This window comes from Saccopteryx bilineata, chromosome 5 (assembly GCF_036850765.1).
Source record: "Saccopteryx bilineata isolate mSacBil1 chromosome 5, mSacBil1_pri_phased_curated, whole genome shotgun sequence".
In the NCBI taxonomy this organism is placed as follows: domain Eukaryota; kingdom Metazoa; phylum Chordata; class Mammalia; order Chiroptera; family Emballonuridae; genus Saccopteryx; species Saccopteryx bilineata.
In genome coordinates, this window is record NC_089494.1 from 139,453,186 (window position 1) to 139,471,066 (window position 17,881).

General features: G+C 45.4%; 1 pseudogene; it reads left to right on the forward strand.

Annotated features, from left to right (window-relative positions):
* Nucleotides 1-7,069: 7,069 nt before the first annotated feature.
* The window catches only part of LOC136306556 (tubulin alpha chain-like), a 30,361-nt pseudogene continuing 19,549 nt past the window's right edge, over nt 7,070-17,881 (forward strand).

Below are 17,881 nucleotides of genomic sequence, written 5' to 3' on the forward strand. Positions count from 1 at the left end.
AGAGTGAAAAAGCCATCTGCAGCATGTGTGGAGATGGAGCCTCTGTTCTCCTCTGCCTGGAGAGATGAGACCAGGGTGCTTTTCCCTGGAGCTCTGCAACAGTGGCATGGTAAAGAGAACCTTGGGATACACTAAGCTGGGTGGCAAAGGTAAATTCATAATAGAAGTGGGCAAAAGGGGGAAAGAGAGCTCTAAATTAGGAGTAGGTCTCAGCCTAAAATATGAGTGGGGCATTGAGATAGGAGGAATAAAGGAAACACTATATATTAAACAAAGCAGCAGAAAATAGGACTATCAACACCCACAACAGAGATCTTCGAGGGAAGAATAAAAAACCTGACTATTCAGGCAAGACATAGTTACCTGGCCCTTGTGCAAATGAGATCAGTTTACCTGCTTCTTGGAAGAAATACCCTAGGCTCTTCCACAGTGTCGTAGATGGGGCCAACAGCTCTGGGAACCTTCAGCCTTCAGTGGCAAACCCCAGCTTTCTGGGCAAGCTTAGGTCATAGGTGGCTGGAGCAGGGCTGGAAGAGACTGAACCCTCCCTTAGAGGAGCGAGGGGGAAGGCTACCTTCCAGTGTCCCTTTTTCCTCACAGCAAAGGCATGTAAGCCTGGCAGGCTTTCGCTCAATGACCTTTCTTTTCACTATTAAAGCAGGACCCAGATGGAATCCTATGAGACCCCTTTGGGGAGTTGGAGCCTTTAAGGGCATATCCTAAAAGTTGGTAGTTAGTAGTTCACCTGATCAGACTATCATTTTCAAATGCAGCGTCTATTGAGTGCTCCTGTGTGTTTAACCCTCCCTCTGTCACCCATGTTGGCCAGATTTAATTTAGTCAGGAGGAGCATTTGTGGAGAACCACAGACAAAGCTTCTTAGAAACAGAGAGGCTGTAGAGGGAAGAAGCTAGCTTTGTAGGATATGTGAGCCTGGGTCTGCCGGTGAAAAGTCTGTAAAATGACATAGTGGGAGCTTCTTAGGTCCTGAAATCCCAGCACAGATAGTTTTCATAGGCTGCTGTGCAGGTGCGCAATAAGGCAGGTTCCATAAGTAAAGCAAGGAAAGAATTTTGAGGCCCAAGACCCAAAACTTGGTCTGGAAGAATGTGCCTTTACTAAGCAGCAAAACTGATGCCTTATGCAGTGGGGTGAAGTATTTCTGCACACTGATGGAGCCTTCTAAAGTGTAGATCAATGTCTGGGGTCCCTGTTGGGGAGCCTTTCACCCTGGGCAGGATGCTGCCCATCACAGCTGACCTGGACACAGCCATATGCAAAAGGGAGGACTCCAGGAAATCTAGGCCTGTATCTTTAGAAAAAAAATCATGGCCCTGGCCGGTTTGCTCAGTGAATATAGCATTGGCCTGGCATGTAGATGTTTCAGATTCAATCCCTGGTCAGGGCACACATGAGAAGTGACCATCTGCTTCTCTCTCCCTCCCTCTCCCCCTTTTCTCTCTCTTTCCCTCCTGCAGCCAGGGGCTCAGTTGGTCCAAGCATCAGGCTCAGGTGTTGAGGATAGTTCGGTTGATTGAGCATTGGCCCCAGACAGGAGTTGCCGGGTGGATCCCAGTCGGTGCACATGCAAAAGTCTGTCTCTCTATCTCCCTCTTCTCACTTAAAAAAAAATCATGCACAGAGTCTGGGAAACTTTTGCTAAGCAACAGATTAACAGGTATCAATATAATCTAAAAGCCAAACTTCATTTAAAATCTAAAACTGTGGGAAACCTGAGATATGACTAGCTGACCCTCACAAATCCACTATTTCAGAAATGATTCTTAAAATATTCTAGTCCTTTGGAAGAAATCTGGAAAAGTCCTTGATGACATTTTTCAGTTTGCATGATGACAGGATGCTGAATAAAGGAAGACTCCATGACAGTTAGAGTTGATTTGATGTGGCCCTCTAGAGGAAGTGGTTTAGAAATTTGATTTTGAGTGTGTTGAAAGTATATTGGCAGTTAGCAATGAAGACAGTACGGCAGCCTGTAGCCAGCATGGGCAGTGATGGCCAGCAGCTGGCAGGGCCACTGTGTCACAGATCAGGAAGGGAGTGGTCCTGCTCAGAGTCAGCCTGGTTACTGAAATCCCGGCTGCTCTGGGTCGGATGAGGGGCCCCAGGTTGTTCTGGATACAACTGACTTTTCTTCCCGGAACCAAATCGGCCCCTTTCTAGGAACCTAAGGTCTCTCTCTCAGAGATAGCCCTTGTTTAGGAGAGACTATGGATGCCTGGCTGGGGATTAGAGCATTTGGCCAATGGGCTCAATCTTTCAATTCCTATTTGGATGGGAATTCAGTTTGTCAAAAAGGTGGGAATCACAAGTTGAATAACAAAATAGATAATTTGCCTGTGGCAGAGAAAAGCATCTGAAATGACAGATAAAATAGATTAAAGTAGAATAATAAAATTCATTTTATTTTTTAAGTCAAAGCCAAGTAATTAGAAATAATGAGTAGATATTATAGTCCTTTCTACTCATATACATTCATAAGAAGCAAAGTAATCAAAAATGCTTATGTTCTTTGTTGCAATTATCAGATGGAACCAACACCTACACATTAAATCTAGATACTGCAGAAAAAATGCTGCCTCTCAGTACAGATGGGGAAGAAGACAAGAAGATCAGGGGCAAGCAGGACAGGGCTGCCTGCTCGTCCCAAAACGGCAGCTTCACCATGGTCCATAATTCAAGGTGGCTGATACAGACTGAAGGAGTTTAATTCTAATGGACCAACATTTAGTGAGTGCCTACTAAGGACAAGGACTGGAGGTGGGGAAATGCCAAGAGGAAGAAGATGAGATTCCTCCTTTCTTTAGTTCACAACTCTCTAGTGGGAACCAGACCAGACTCAGAATAAGATACAAGGAAACCCAGTCTTTAGGGTTGCAATAAGCCAGTATTATAGATGCCACACCATTTGTTCCGGGAGACAGCAATCTGATCCTAAACTCAGTCCTGGCCAATCTATCTAGTAAATATCGCTGGCAAATTTTGGGTTCCCAATTAAAAAACAAAACACCAAATCACAACCCCTCTTTGCCCTTTGTAAACCTTTTAGAAACCTTCAGCCCAGTGTGGAGTATCTCTGAAGCTTTTAAGTGTCTCAAGCACAATATAGTGCCTAAACTGTGGCTCCATCATCTACTGACTGTGTGGCCTTGGCAAGTGTCTTCACCTCTCAGTGCCCCAGCTGCCTCATCTGGAAAATAGACACCTTCATCACAATACAACTGAGAGGAGCTTGTGGGCCAGTCCTTGTGGGCATTTAGAAGAGTACCTAGCACTGACTACAAGCTAGCTCCTTTTACCAAGAAAGCCCCTGATGAGGATGTCCTCACTAATCCTTCCTTATCAGCATAATGAGGATGAGCAAGAAGAGATACAGGTTTAGGAAGGTGGAGGTGAAAAGAAGTACAGTGAAGGGTGTCAGTGGTCCTGGGTACCTTCCACATGGGTAATTCTGGGCTGGGCTAGGGGCAGGAAGACAGTTGCCTGGGGCCCAAAGTGACAGGAAGCATTCGCTTGCTCTTGGGCTGTGCAAAGGGCTGCCTCACCTTAGTTCTGGCTTCACTTAGTGTGTCTACTGGTTTCCTCCTAGCGTCTGTTCCTTGAGTGTGCCTATCATTATCTCTGAAGGTACAGGAAAGGAAATGGACAAATATGTGAGACAAGTTAGAAAAAGTTAGCTAATGAGGTATTCACCAAACATTCTGTACAGCTACATCCAGTGAGAGGTGCCAAGAGTGATGTCCATTTCCAGCAGCTCTGTCCCGCCAGCGAGCTAGTCTACAACACTAGGGCCTGAGTCAGAACCTCCCAACCCCACCCACCCACTCAGAACCAACTGGAGAGCTGCCCATACAAGGGTGAGTCTGAGGCAGGGGCTGAGGGACTGCTAGTGGGCAACAGCGCAAGGAAAAGTGTTGTTGAGTCTCTCGGAATGGTTCGAGCTGACCTCATTTAATCCTGCGGGATTTCCTCCACATTGATACTTACAAGGGCTAGAACCATAACCTCAAGCTTATAAGCAGGAGTCCATTCAGTCAACAAACACTGTTCATATACTGAAAGGGCCTCATGTTGGGGAGCTATCTGAGATGCCTGGGCACTCCCTGGGGTAAAGTTTCACAACTTAGTTGCAGCAAGGGCTCACCACCTATCTGGAATGCAAGATCCAGGGGGGTAATGGGGGGATGTTCAGAAATGTGCCTTCTCCTCTTCGCAGGACAAACGGACATGCCAATGCTCACTGCACCAGAGGCCACGTTCCCATGTCTCTACCAGACAACATGGGAGAAGAAAGAGATGCTTGCCATGCAAAGAGACTACACTGACTTTTCTGCTTGTTTTCTCAAGTAAATCTCCTATCCCTTTATCAAACCTTTTCCCTAAGCAGTTTCTGGGTCAGGGTGATAGTCCCAACCTCTGTAAATGCTAAGCTTTGGATTGCCTGCTTGTCTGGAAACAAACTGGAACCTCCCTGAAGACAAAGTGAGGCTTCCTTCCCTTCTCCTGGTCCACGGGCTCACAGGGGACTGGAGGCAAAGCCTTGGGGCTGGCTCAGAACTTTAGAATGAACCCCACAGGCTTCCTATAGATTGGCACATGGCCCTTGGTTTCCAGGTTCAGAGTGAGGCACAGAGTTTACTCATATTTACACTTAATTGTAATTTCCTACTAGTTGTCATAGTAAATAGACTGACCATTTGAGGAAGTGCTGCATGGTGGGTTGTGCTGCTGGACGGCCCAGAGTCAAATCCCATCTTTATCAGTTACCAGCTCTGTGACCCTGGGAAAGTTAGCTCCTCTCTCTGTACTTCTGTTTTCTTTCTTTAAAAAAAAAAAAATTGAGGCCTGACCTGTGGTGGCACAGTGGATAAAGCGTCGACCTGGAAATGCTGAGATCGCCGGTTCGAAACCCTGGGCTTGCCTGGTCAAGGCACATATGGGAGTTGATGCTTCCAGCTCCTCCCCACCTTCTCTCTCTCTCTCTCTCCCTCTCTGTCTCTCTCTCTCCCTTTCTCTCTCCTCTCTAAAATGAATAAATAAAAATTTAAAAAAATTGATTGACTTTAGAGAAAGAGAGGAAGAGAGAGAGAAACGTCAATTTGTTATTCTACTTGTTTATGCATCCATTGGTTTATTCTTGTATGTGCCCTAACAGGATCGAACCCACAAACTTGATGTCTCGGAACAACACTCTAACCAACTGAGCTACCCAGCCATGGCTTCTGTGCTTGTTTTCTAAACTATAAACAACAACAATAATAATAATGCCTACTTAATAAGATTACCCAGAGGGCTAAATGAGTTAACACATGTAAAGCACATAGAATAAAACATTTTAAGTGTTATGTTTGAATTATTACTATTGTTCTTATTCTTGTTGCATAGGCTAGGGATACAAATTATCTTCATCATTATTATTATACATCACCTTCTTTAATCTCCCCCACAATCCTGTTATTATCTCTATACTTTATGCAGACGAGGAAGCTAGGTAGAAAAATGTCACACCATAAGTGTCTTTATCAAGTAGGGGCCTAGCACTGGGGTCCCTGTGTATGCACACACAGGAGCTCAGTCACCTAACCCAGTATACATAAGAAAGTGCTGTCAGTACTCAGGTAGAAATCTGAACAGGGTATTGGGTGGCTGATAAAAAAAGGAAGATCAGCTGGGAAGAAGGTATCAGGAAATACTTTATTGAGAAGGAAAGGCTGGAGCTGGGGCATAGAAGATGGACAGAAAGGTGGAGAAAAGTACCAAGAGAAGAAACATCTTGAGCAAAGGCACAGATGGATGAGACAGCAAAATATGTTCTGGAAGCACAGGGAGTGTGGGTTGGGACTGGGAGAGGAGACAGATGGTGCAGGGCCTAGGGTTCCCGGCTGTGCTCCGGGACTAGCGGACATGGGGCAGTGCAGAACCATCAGAGGCTCCGAATCAGGAAGTGACACAAAAGAACCAGAAAATAGCCACTTGTCTGGTTTTTCTTTTCACAATAACTTTTAAAAATCCTAATGTGGATGAGTAGTTTTGATTTTCTTTTTGGATTCCACTAGCTCCCTTTTAATCCTCTCCCTACCAGGCTGAATGAAAGCTACACAATGCACAGTTTTGTCTTAAAACTGTCTTTACTAAGGTTCTAGGTTTGCAATGGCTCATGGCTTCTGCTTGTTTTCTGCTCAACACTGACACCACCTAATTGTTCACTAGTACACATGGAGAGGACAATTCTAGGATCAGGGGATCTGCCTTGAGGACTTTACAAGCTATCAGTCAGGGTCAAAATTGAGAATAGAAGAGACTGGGACAACCATTGCTACACCGAAAGTCAGCACGGCATTATCCTAAGAAAGGAAACTTTCCCCCAAGTTATCCTAAAAAGAGAACTGAGCATCCCTTAGAAGACTTCCCATAACTGCATCCAGTAGTCACCAGCAAACCAGAGGCGGTACAGATGTTGGAGGCGCTCAGGGTTCCAGATTGAGCCTGGCCATACCACATCACTTTCCAAAGCTCAATGGCTGGCCGCAGAAAGTGACAAGTTTGAGCATCATTGCATTTCTCCACAAAATGAAGACCCACAGTGAGATAAGTACAAATGAGAAAGAATTGTGGTGAGTGTGGAGCCCAAGAAAAGAGCTAACCTTTTCCTTGACCTGCTCTTAATTGTGTGAGGATGGCTGATAGGAGCAGTGAGGACGGTAACAATGAGAGGCACCCCCGAGACTCTAAGACCAGCTGGGCTTCCAGAACAGTCGTTTACAATAAGGCTTCTCTTGTCTCTAACATCCACAGTAGCTCTCAACCCTAGCTGAACATTAGAATTACCTGGAGAACTTTTCAAAACGTTCCCTAGGTACCAGCCCTGACCTGTTAAATCAAAATATCTGTAGGAGGACCCTGGGCTTTAGTGTTTGTTGTTGTTACAAAACATTCCCTCTTTAAATTGATGGCAAATGTGTGATGACATATGTAGGCCATTCTGATAGTGACGGCATCACACTCATCAGAACAGGAGTGTAATGTGATGGACAGAATAACCGCTAAGACCATGGGCTCTCCAGCCAGCTCTGTAAACCTATTTCCTGATCTATCACTTACCAGTAGCATGGAGAAGTTACTTAACCTCATTGAGTTGTATCTCTTCCCTTTGCAAAATGAGAATGTGGACCTTTTTGAGGATTGTGGTGGTGAGTTTGGGTTGAGCATAGTAAGTGCTCAACCCAAACTAGCATTAATAGTAACCGTCACTAGAAAACAAAGAATGATGAAAAATCAAGGTGTGTGTAGAAACCCAGGCACTGCTACTAACCAGATAAAAGAACTGCAGCCTCACCAGGCAATTTGCTTAAACCCTCTGTTTCTAATTCCTTCTAAAATTTCTGCAAACTAGAAAATTTGAGCTGGCTATTCTCTGAGGTAACTGTCACCTCTAACAGAAATTCTGTTGTACTCAAAGGGCAGCAACAGGCTGAAAGGATCACCCTCTCATCAGGAACTTAGCAAATACTGCTGGGTGGTGACAGAGGAAAAGAAAGCACTGGGAAGATCACAGACAGCCCTGTGAGGTGTGGCTCCTGAACCAAGCTCCTTCCCTGACCACGCTGACATCGGTGTCCACAGCCTTCCTCCAGCGCCAGCCAGGACTCCATCTGTGGGGCAGCTGTGTTAGGCTTGCTCACTGGTTACCGGCTGCATGCCTTTTACCTGGTTGGCACTGCCACGTGTGTGTATGACCTATGCAGGGTTATTTGCGACTGCGCTCAGCGGGACTGAGGATGCGCCAATTGCCAGCCTGCCTGCCACTGTGCTGTGTGTGTGCCTGAGAGGTGATTTCCCTGCCTGTGTGCTTGTCCCCGCTATGAAACTTGATTAAACGGAATGGCCCAACCCTTTCCTACTCTGCAGTTTTTCTACCACCTGCCCGAATCCAAAGTGAAGCTGCCTGGCCTCAGTCCTCAGCATTACGCCTTTCATTTGCCCCACATTCACCTGTTAGTTAGGCATTTATCAGGTATCACCAAGTAGGGGGATATAAACAGTACTTAATTAGAAATCAGAAAAGCAGATTCTACTTGTTGCTCCCAATACCAACTAGGTGGAGGTCATGACTTCTCTCTTCTCTGTTCCCCTCTACAAAATGGGAACAACAATATCTACAGTTAATAAAAAGTCAACGGAGCCCTGACCAGACAGCTAGGTTGGTTAGAACATCGTCCAGATACACAATGGTTGCTGGTTCAATCCGCAGTCATGGCACATACAGAACAGATCAATGTTTCTGTCTGTCTGTCTCCATTAATTTCTCTCTAAATCAGTTGATTAATTTTTTAAAAAATTTAACTGAGCAAACTTAAAGACCTAATTGGCTTTATTCACCAACACTTAAATAGGGCAGCACCCCTCTGGCAAACACAAAGGAGCTATACAGTGGAAGGCAGATGGAACAGGGACAAGGACAGAGTAGACTCTCTCATCTTCCTTTAGGGGGTGAACAAGGTGCCAGACAGATTACCTCACTAATCCTGACCAGGAAATTCCAGATTGACCAGGTAAAAGTCACATTTCTGGGAGAGCTGAAATTATAATTAGGTGACTGTACAGAGCAAGAGCTGAGCGGACTTTCTGGACATCTTTGACAATTTAGTATGGAGTCACTGTCAGCATGACAGTCCTGTCAGGTGCTATGTTGTAATGCCGTTGGCTGAGGCCAGGCAAGTTCACATTGGATTCAGGCAGACGGTAGAGAAACTGTGGAGCCGAAAAGTATCAGGCCATACCCGTTTGTTGGAGGCTCTCAAAGACAGGCGAGCAAAAATACAACAAAAGGGAAAGAGCTGATAAACAAAGGAAAATCTGCTATTTGCAGTAAGGGCAAGGGAGCAAAGAGAACCACACCTCATGGTGGTTGTGGGAGAGCGATCTGGGAAAATTTCTGCCCAGGGGAAGCACCCCACAGCCTTATATATACACCATGTGCCTCTGCCATGTGCTCACGCACTAATCAAGCAGAGTACTTGTAGCCGGTAAACCCACGAGCAAGCCTAACACAACTGCCCCACATTCCACCCCCTAGTGTTTCTCACCTCACAATCTATGCGACAGGTTTCTTCTGTGATGGTCCCTGTGCGAGGAGTGAGGTACATTACAGAAACAAGAGTACAGACTACAGCAACAGAATTACTAACACAGCTGTGGGTGAAATGATAGAGTGTCAGCGGCACCAAGAGAGGCAAATCTTTCCCGTCTGCCAGAATACAGGCCCAAGTTCTGTCTGCAGACAGCAGAGCAGCAGGTACCAGAGGCCGCCCCGGGCAGGCATAGCAAACCTTACTGGCCTGCACACCAGGGTCTGCTGGTTCAATGTGCAGCAAGATGGGAGAAGTCATTATGGGCCATAGAGAAGTTACAAAGGTGCTCTTCATAACGCTGCTCCCTGAGCATCAAGGGATAATACACTTCTACCTTAGGCGACCAGGAGCTGGTCACCCAGGGAGTTAACTGGAGGTCCACCTCTAGTCCCCTACCCCAAGGTGCCAACAAGGCCACCTATCTCAGATGGGGGGCCTGTACAGTCCAGGACTGTGTCCATTGAAGCCATTGGCCTTTAAGGAGGGCTGTTGGGGAAGGCAAAGGCACGTTGCCCTGCTGTCCAAAGCCCGGCTTGAGCAAAATGTCCTTGGTGCGTATCTGCAACTGGACGGGAGCAGCTGCCCAGTGCAAAAGGGCCTCCACTAGAGCTGGACACCCTCTGTCAAGGTCTTTCGTTCCAAATCCTGTCCACAAGCAGCGTGTCCATTCATAAGGGAGCCAGTGCCCCCCTCCTGTCACAGTCCTTGCTTTAAGAGTCCATTATACCGCTCAGTAATACCAGCAGCCTGTGGGTAGTGGGGGACATGGTACTTCCAGTCCATGCCTAGGTCTTAAGCCCACTGTCTCACCATAGAACCCATGAAGTGGGTGCCATTGTCACTTTCAAGGACCAGTGGCCACCCGTACACAGCGCTCAGGTGGTCCAGAGCCTGTATGACTGCCCTTTGGTCTGGGTTACGAGCAGGGTAAGCAGCAAGCAGACCAGTGGCAGTATCTCCACATGTGACTGCATACTAGTACCCTTCTGACTTTGGTTTAAGGGTCTGATGATGTCTATTTGCCACCTTGTCAGTGGAACACGATCTCTCTGGATCTGTCCAGGTGATGCCAATGGTCTCCGAGGGTGCTGCTTGGAACACACTGCACATTGCTCACAGGCTGCAAGTACCTCTACATAGGATACAGGCAAGTTCCATGCCTTAACCGTAGCCCACATAGTTTTTTTGTTTTGTTTTGTTTTTTGCACATGGACCAGACACCAGTGGAGCCACTGTGCCACGTCACCTGCAGGCGCAGTCTCCAACCATCGCACCCTCACCAAGGTGTCTGCCTCATCATTCCCAGGATGGGCTAGAGGTACATGCCCTGTGACATGGTATACTGTCACCTGCTTCTGGTATCCTATTTCCCATAAGTCCTGCCACATGGCCTGACCCCATAGTGGATGGTGCATTACCATCCACTGGTTAATGTGCCAAGTAGCAATCCGAAGAGTTAGTCCACGATAGACAGCCCAGCTGTCAGTACAGATCACCAGAGGTGAAGGTTCATTAAGAGCAACGAGCCATATGGCTCTTAATTCCACCCATTGGCTGCTTTGGCCTGTACCTGTGTCCATCCAAATAGTCTCAGTGACCAGATGGAAGGCTATAGCCATCCACTTGGCTGATTGGCCCCTGCTGGAACCATCAGTATACCGGGCATCCTCAGGGATGGGCACCCGCCCCCCCTGGTAGGGACTGACTTCAGGTTCTGTCTCTGAACCCCAGCTGCACCTGACTCTAAGGTCACATAGGTGACTGGAGCCAAGACTTTGCAGTTTTGCTCTCAATGGGCTGGTGCTAAGAGCACAGCATTGTTGCAAGCATGCACCCCACTTGGCCAGGGTGGAGGTTTGGTTGCCCAATATCTCACCCATCCTGCAAAAGGGTATGTGGTCTTGACCGTAACTGGTGTTGTGGTCCTAATACTCTCAGTGGCTAGGAGGGCAGCATACACAGCTGCCAATTGTTTCTCCACTAATGAGTAATGGACTTCAGCACTGTTGGGCAGATAAAATATATTATGCTCACTTTGTTAAAGTTGGCACTGCCCATGTGGAAGCCCATTGCCCAGGTGATGTTATTGGTTGCCCGTCTTGCTTGGGATGGGAGTGATTATATTAATGTGTGTTGGGGGCGGGCTGTGGGCAGGCAGGATCCTTGTAGCCTGGGGCTTGGTTTTGGGACTAAGACTTTGCCACCCTTTTTGATGTGGGGTGGTGAACTCTCATGAGGAATCCCATTATGCCTCAGATAAGTGACTTTGTATCAGAGACTTCCTTGTTTGTATATTAAAGGTTTTGGTTTCTACACTATAAAGTGGGGCAGACCGGGAGCTTGTTTGCTGGTTCCTGAGATAAGCATTAGAGAGGAGAACAGAAAAAGGCCACATGGAAGAGGCCAGGAGAAGCAGCCAAGATGGTGGAGTGCTGAATGAGAAGCCAGTTTGTGCAGAGTTTGTGCAGAGAGAAGGAAGGAGATGGGGAACAGAGGTAAAAAAAAGTCTGGTGAGCTAGAAACCTTTGATTCTAGGAAACTTGGATAAGTCAGTAGCTTTGTGAGCACCGAATGAGTGGGTTTTGGAGCCCAGTGTGTGTATTTACTCGCCTGCTGGGTGCAAGCTAGGATTAATGGTAATGGCCCACCAGTTCTTGGCTCCGAGGTTTCATTACCATCTGTCTGAATCTAATGCGAACCTGCACAGGCCAGGCAGCTGTGATGGTGGCCGTGGCTACTGGCTTTACAAGCACCTTTCCACAATTGGGACCAAACCCCAATAGGTTGCCGTAGGCACTCTGTTCGTTTCCACGAGCCCCATCCAAACCCTTCAGAGGTTACAAGGTCATCCAGCTCACAGGGTCTGGCAAGATCAAACACATTCAAGGCCTATGCCACCTTGACAGCTCTCTTAACTGCTGCTGCAAATGCACCTTGTGCTTGCTCAGTCCAATCCCGGCAAACCCCCTTCTGAATAAGGTGATATAAGGGGCACAGTAACTGAGCTAAATGGGGTATGGATGCTCGCCAACACCCCAACAGACCTAGGAATCCCTGTAACTACTTTACCAGGGTGGGCACGGGGTATGCTTAGATCTTATCTATAACTGCATCAGGGATAGCTTTTGTCTTACCCGACCAGATAACCCCCAGGAATTTAGCAGATAACCCAGGTCCTTGTAATTTGCCCTCATTGACCACCCAGCCACACGCTTTCATGTGGGATAGCAGGGTAGGGACTGCTTGCTCCAGTTCTGGAAGAGAATCACTGGTTAGCATAATGTCATCAATATAATGATACATATGAACTGCCTCTGGCTGTTTCCATTTATCCAGGTCAGCAGCCACTAGCCCATGGCACAAGGTGGGGCTATGCAGATAGCCCTGGGGTAACACTGTAAAGGTCCATTGCCGCCCTTCCCAAGTGAAGGCAAATTGGACTTGACTCTCTGCAGCTGTATCAATAGGGGAAAAGGCGTTAGCCAAATGTGGGGCAGCTGTGTTAGGCTTGCTCGTGTTGTAAAGTACCTAAATCCACAATTCTGTGGGTTTTCGTAGAGGTACGTAGTCCAATTAAGTTTTTGAAGTTTTATTAAAGGAGGAAATTTATTAAATATGCTGGCCGCATAGATCTTACATGGGGCAGTTCCTAAGTCCCAAATTGTGTGTGTTATTAATATTCTAGGGGTTGGTTATATACCGTTAATTATACCACACTTACTGGCAGATGTAAGGTCAGTAAGTGCGGCCACCATCACAGCAGCCTGGCCTGTGCAGATTCACATTGGATTCGGACAGACTGTAATGAAACAATGGAGACAAGAACTGGTAGGCCATCAGCTTTAATCCTAGCTTGCACCAGGCGGGCAAGTAAAAACACACACTGGGCTCCAAAACCCACTCATTCAGTGCTCACAAAGCTACTGACTTTTCCGAGTTTCCTAGAATCAAAGGTTTCTAGCTCACTAGCCTTATTCACCAGTTTTCCATCTCCTTCTCTCTGCACAGACTGCACAAACTGGATTCTCCTTTAGCATTCTGCCATCTTAGCTGCTTCTCCTCCCCTCCACTTGGCCTTTATCTGCTCTCCTTTTTCTGCTCTCCTCTCTAATGCTAATCTCAGGAACTGAGAGAGAGCAAGCTCCTGGTCTGCCCCACTTTATAGTGCAGAAATCAAAACCTTTAATCCAATATACAAACAAGGAAGTCTCTGATTCAAAGTCACTTATCTGAGGCATAATGGGATTCCTCATGAGAGTGCAACACCCCACATCAATAAGGGTGGGAAAGGCTTAGTCCCAAAACCAAGCCCCAGGCTACAAGGATCCTGCCTACCCACAGCCCACCTCCAGCACACATAAATATAATCATGTCCATCGGAAGCAAGAACTGCAACCATCACCTGGGAGATAGGCTTCCACGTGGGCAGTGCCATATTTAAGAAAGTGAGTATAATATATTTTATCTGCCCAACAGCAGGGAAATAAACTGACATCACGGTGTAAGCCTATACCTTTTGTTTTCTACTATACAGGTTTGGGGAAAGGATGAAGGGGAGGGATTGAGACACAATTCATTAGCAATAGCAAGTTTATAACATCTGTCTATAGGATTCATAAAAAGACGCTTCTACACATTAAAACTTACAAGGCAGAGAGCAGCCCAAGATGGCTGACTTGGAGGATCGGGTGTCGGATGAGGAGAAGATGATTCTGGATCGCCTGTAGCTCCAAGAAGGTTGCTGAGGGCCAGTCAAAAGCGGTGACTCCCACTGGTCTTCACCAGTTTCCGGCCTGTGAGTTCCAGGGCTGGTACATCCAGCGGCCAGATACAGAGCATCAGCTCAAGACCTAACAACCATAGTTAGAGTGGTATCTTAAGGAAAGGCTCCTCACACCTGACCCAGCTAAGGCAAAGAAAACGTTGTCACAGACAAGTAGCCTACAGCGGATTACAAACAGCTGAAGCCATCCCAGGAAGATTTAGAAATTACACAACTGAAAGCTGGAGTCAGACAACACCAACCCTATACTCAACTACACAAACAACATATTTGAAGGAGCAGTCTACATTGAGACAGAATGGGAAGACAGGGAAGTGCAATTCAAATGAATCAACTAGAGGAATCCCCAGAAAAAGAATTGAATGAAATGGAAATAGCAAAAATGCCGGATGCAGAGTTTAGAATAATGATTGTGAGGATGCTCAAGGATCTTAGAGGAACCATAGATAGACAACACGAGTACCTAAACAATGAGATATCTGGCATCAAAAAGGACATTGAAATCATAAAAAAGGATCAGACAGAAATGATAAACACAATGGCAGAAATGAAGACTACACTACAAGGAATGAAAAGCAGGCGGGATGAAAAAGAGGATCGAATCAGCAATTTAGAGGACAAGATAAGCAAAAGCACGGAAGCAGAACAGCAAAAGAAAAAGAGGATCAAAATGTCTGAGAAAACTCGAAGAGAGTTCTGTTACAATCGGAAGAGAAACAACATCTGCATCATAGGGGTTCCTGAAGGAGAAGAGAAAGAACAAGGGATAGAGAACCTGATTGAAGAAATCATAGCTGAAAATGTCCCCGAATTGATGCAGGAAAAAGTCACACAAGTTCAAGAAGCACAGAGAATCCTATTAAAAAGGAACCCGAATAAACCTAAACGAAGACACATCATAATTAAAAAACCAAAGCTAAGAAATAAAGAAAGAATACTAAAAGCTGCAAGAGAAAAGCAGTCAATCACCTACAAAGGAGACCCCAAAAGGATGACATCCGACTTCTCAACAAAAACACTTGAGGCAAGAAGGGAATGGCAAGAGATATTCAAATTAATGCAGAACAGTTTCCTACAACCAAGACTTCTTTATCCATCAAGGCTATCTTTTAAAATAGAAGGAGAAATAAAAAGCTTCCCATACAAAAAAAAAAAACCCTCAAGGAATTTATTACAACCAAACCAATGATGTAAGAAGTGTTAACGGTCCTGTTGTAAACAGAACAAGGGTAAAGAGGAATGTAGATTTAAGATTTTAGAAATGCATCCAAATTGAAAAAGAAGTAAAACTATCATTATTTGCTGATGATATGATATTGTACATAGAAAACCCTAAAGCCTCAGTAAAATAACTAGTGGACCTAATAAATGAATTCAGCAAGGTGGCAGGATATAAAATTAATATTCAAAAACCAGTGACATTTTTATACACCAACAATGAACTGTCTGAAAGAGAAATTAAGAAAACAATCCCCTTCACTACTGCAACAACAACAAAGAAAGTACCTAGCTGTAAATTTATCCAAGGAGGTTAAAGACTTGTACTCAGAAAATTATAAAACATTGATAAGAGAAATCAAGGAACATAATCAAATCAAAAATGGGCAAAAGAAATGAATAGACACTTCAAAGAGGACATTCAGATGGCCAATAGGCAAAAGAAAAAATGTTCAACATCACTAATCATTAGAGAAATACAAATTAAAACCACAATGAGATATCACATCACACCAGTCAGAATGACACATTAACAAAACAATAAGTGCTGGTGAGGATGTGGAGTAAAGGGAATCCTCCTGCACTGCTGGTGGGAATGCAGACTGGTGCAACCACTGTGGAAAATGGTATGGAGATTCCTCAAAAAATTAAAAATGGAACTGCCTTTTGACCCTGCCAACCCACTTTTATTATAGGAATATATCCCAAGGACACCAAATCACTGGTTCAAAAGAAGAAATGCATCCCCATGTTTATGGCAGCATTGTTTACAATAATGAAGATCTGGATACAGCCCAGGTGTCCTTCAGTGGACGAGTGGATTAAAAAGCTGTACTACATATACACATGGAGTACTATGGGGCCATGAAAAAGAAGAAAATACCTTTTGCAACAACAGGGATGGACCTGGAAACTATTATGTTAAGTGACATAAGCCAGGCAAGAAATAAAAATAACATGACTTCACTCATATGAGGAATCCAATGAACAATGTGAACTGAGGAACAGAATAGAGACAGAGGAGGGATCAAAGGGACCAGTGGGCAAGAGGACAGAGGGAAAGGGGATGAGAGGATGAGATCAGAGAAGGGAAAGAGCTTGGTGAAATTATATATACATAACAGCATTATAGAGAGCAGAAGAGCAAATCCTGGAGGAAAGCGGGGAGGGTTTTGGGGAAGGGGGCAAGAAGGATGTTGAGGGGAATTCGGGGGTGCGGGAGGATGTATTCGGTGGGACACTTGAATCTATGTAAACAATAAATTTAAATCAATAAAAAAATAAGAAATCATGAAGTATGAGATGGATAGAAATTCCAGAACATAAAGATTCCTATAAAATGTATTACAGTTAAAAAAAAAAAAAACTTACAAGGCAACACAATGGTAAAAATGTCACTTTACATACTAAAAGACATTCCTATAATTTCTAGTATTCATTTGCTATTCCTTTATCTAGAGATACACGCATCAACCATATGCCTTCAGGGGGGGGAGAAGTAGTCTCCATGGGGACAAATGCCTATAAATGGTCCATTAGTACAAGAAAAGGTTTAATTTAATTTTTTTCTCTCCCTACACCTGGCTAGCTATTCACCCATTTCCCCACAGGTATGGGGGAAGGTCAGAGCATCCAAGTCTCCTTCCTCTTCTGCATTTACAACACAATGCCTTCAGCCGTCTTGGTTTTATGCTAATCACAAGTACAGAGATCATCTACAAAATCCCTCTGTAGGCCTAGTCCAAATTAACAAAATGTTCTTTAAGCTTCCTAAAATATTAATATTAATTCTGTAGCCTTTGGCACAACATTCACAGGGTTACCAGCTGCAAGCCTTTGCCTGATTGGTACATGAGTGCATGGCTGCACCACATATGTATGGTTTATATAAGGCTATGGGTGCTTGCGCTTGAGAAAGATGGGGGATTGTGGATGTATGGATGGCCTGCCCACCACTGTGAGGGGCCACTTTGCTGTTTGTTTGTCTGAGAGGCAGTTTCCCCTGTCTGTGTGTTTGTCCCCATTGTGAGACTTTATTAAATGGAATAGCCCAACCCTTTCCAGCTCCACAGTTTCTCTACCTTCTGCCCAAATCTAATGTGAACCTGCCTGGCCTCAGCCACTGTCATTACACCAAATCTGCCACAAAGTGGTATGTCCCCAACTCATGGCTTAACCGATTCATCAGGTTAGCTATTGAGGATACAGCAGCATGCAAAGGGAGAGCAACTTTATTAAATTCCCTGTAATCCACTGTCATTTTTCAGGTGTTGTCTGGTTCATACACAGGCCACACAGGGGAATTGTAAAGGCTGTGGGGTGGCCAGATGATCCCACCTTTTCTAGTTTGAGGACTGTCCCAGTGATTTCTTCATAGCCGCCTGCCAGGCGGTACTGCTTCATGCTAGTCACACGCTGGGGAACGGGTAATTGCAAGGGGGAATATGCTATGTGTCCCCACAACACTGCCTTCACAACCCAGACTCACAGGTGGAACTCTCCGGCTGTAGTTTCCAACCACAGTCCTTGTAAGACATCTACCCCAAAATATAATCAGGAATAGGTGATACAAATACCTTATGTGGCTTAGGAGGCAGTCTTTCTACCCCCAATGGAATAGTTACTGGCTTTACTTGAACAGTTTGGGCACCATAACCATCAATGGCCACTGGGGTCCTAGCAAACTGTTCTGGGTTCCCATAAGGAAGGGAACATTCTGCACCTGTATCCA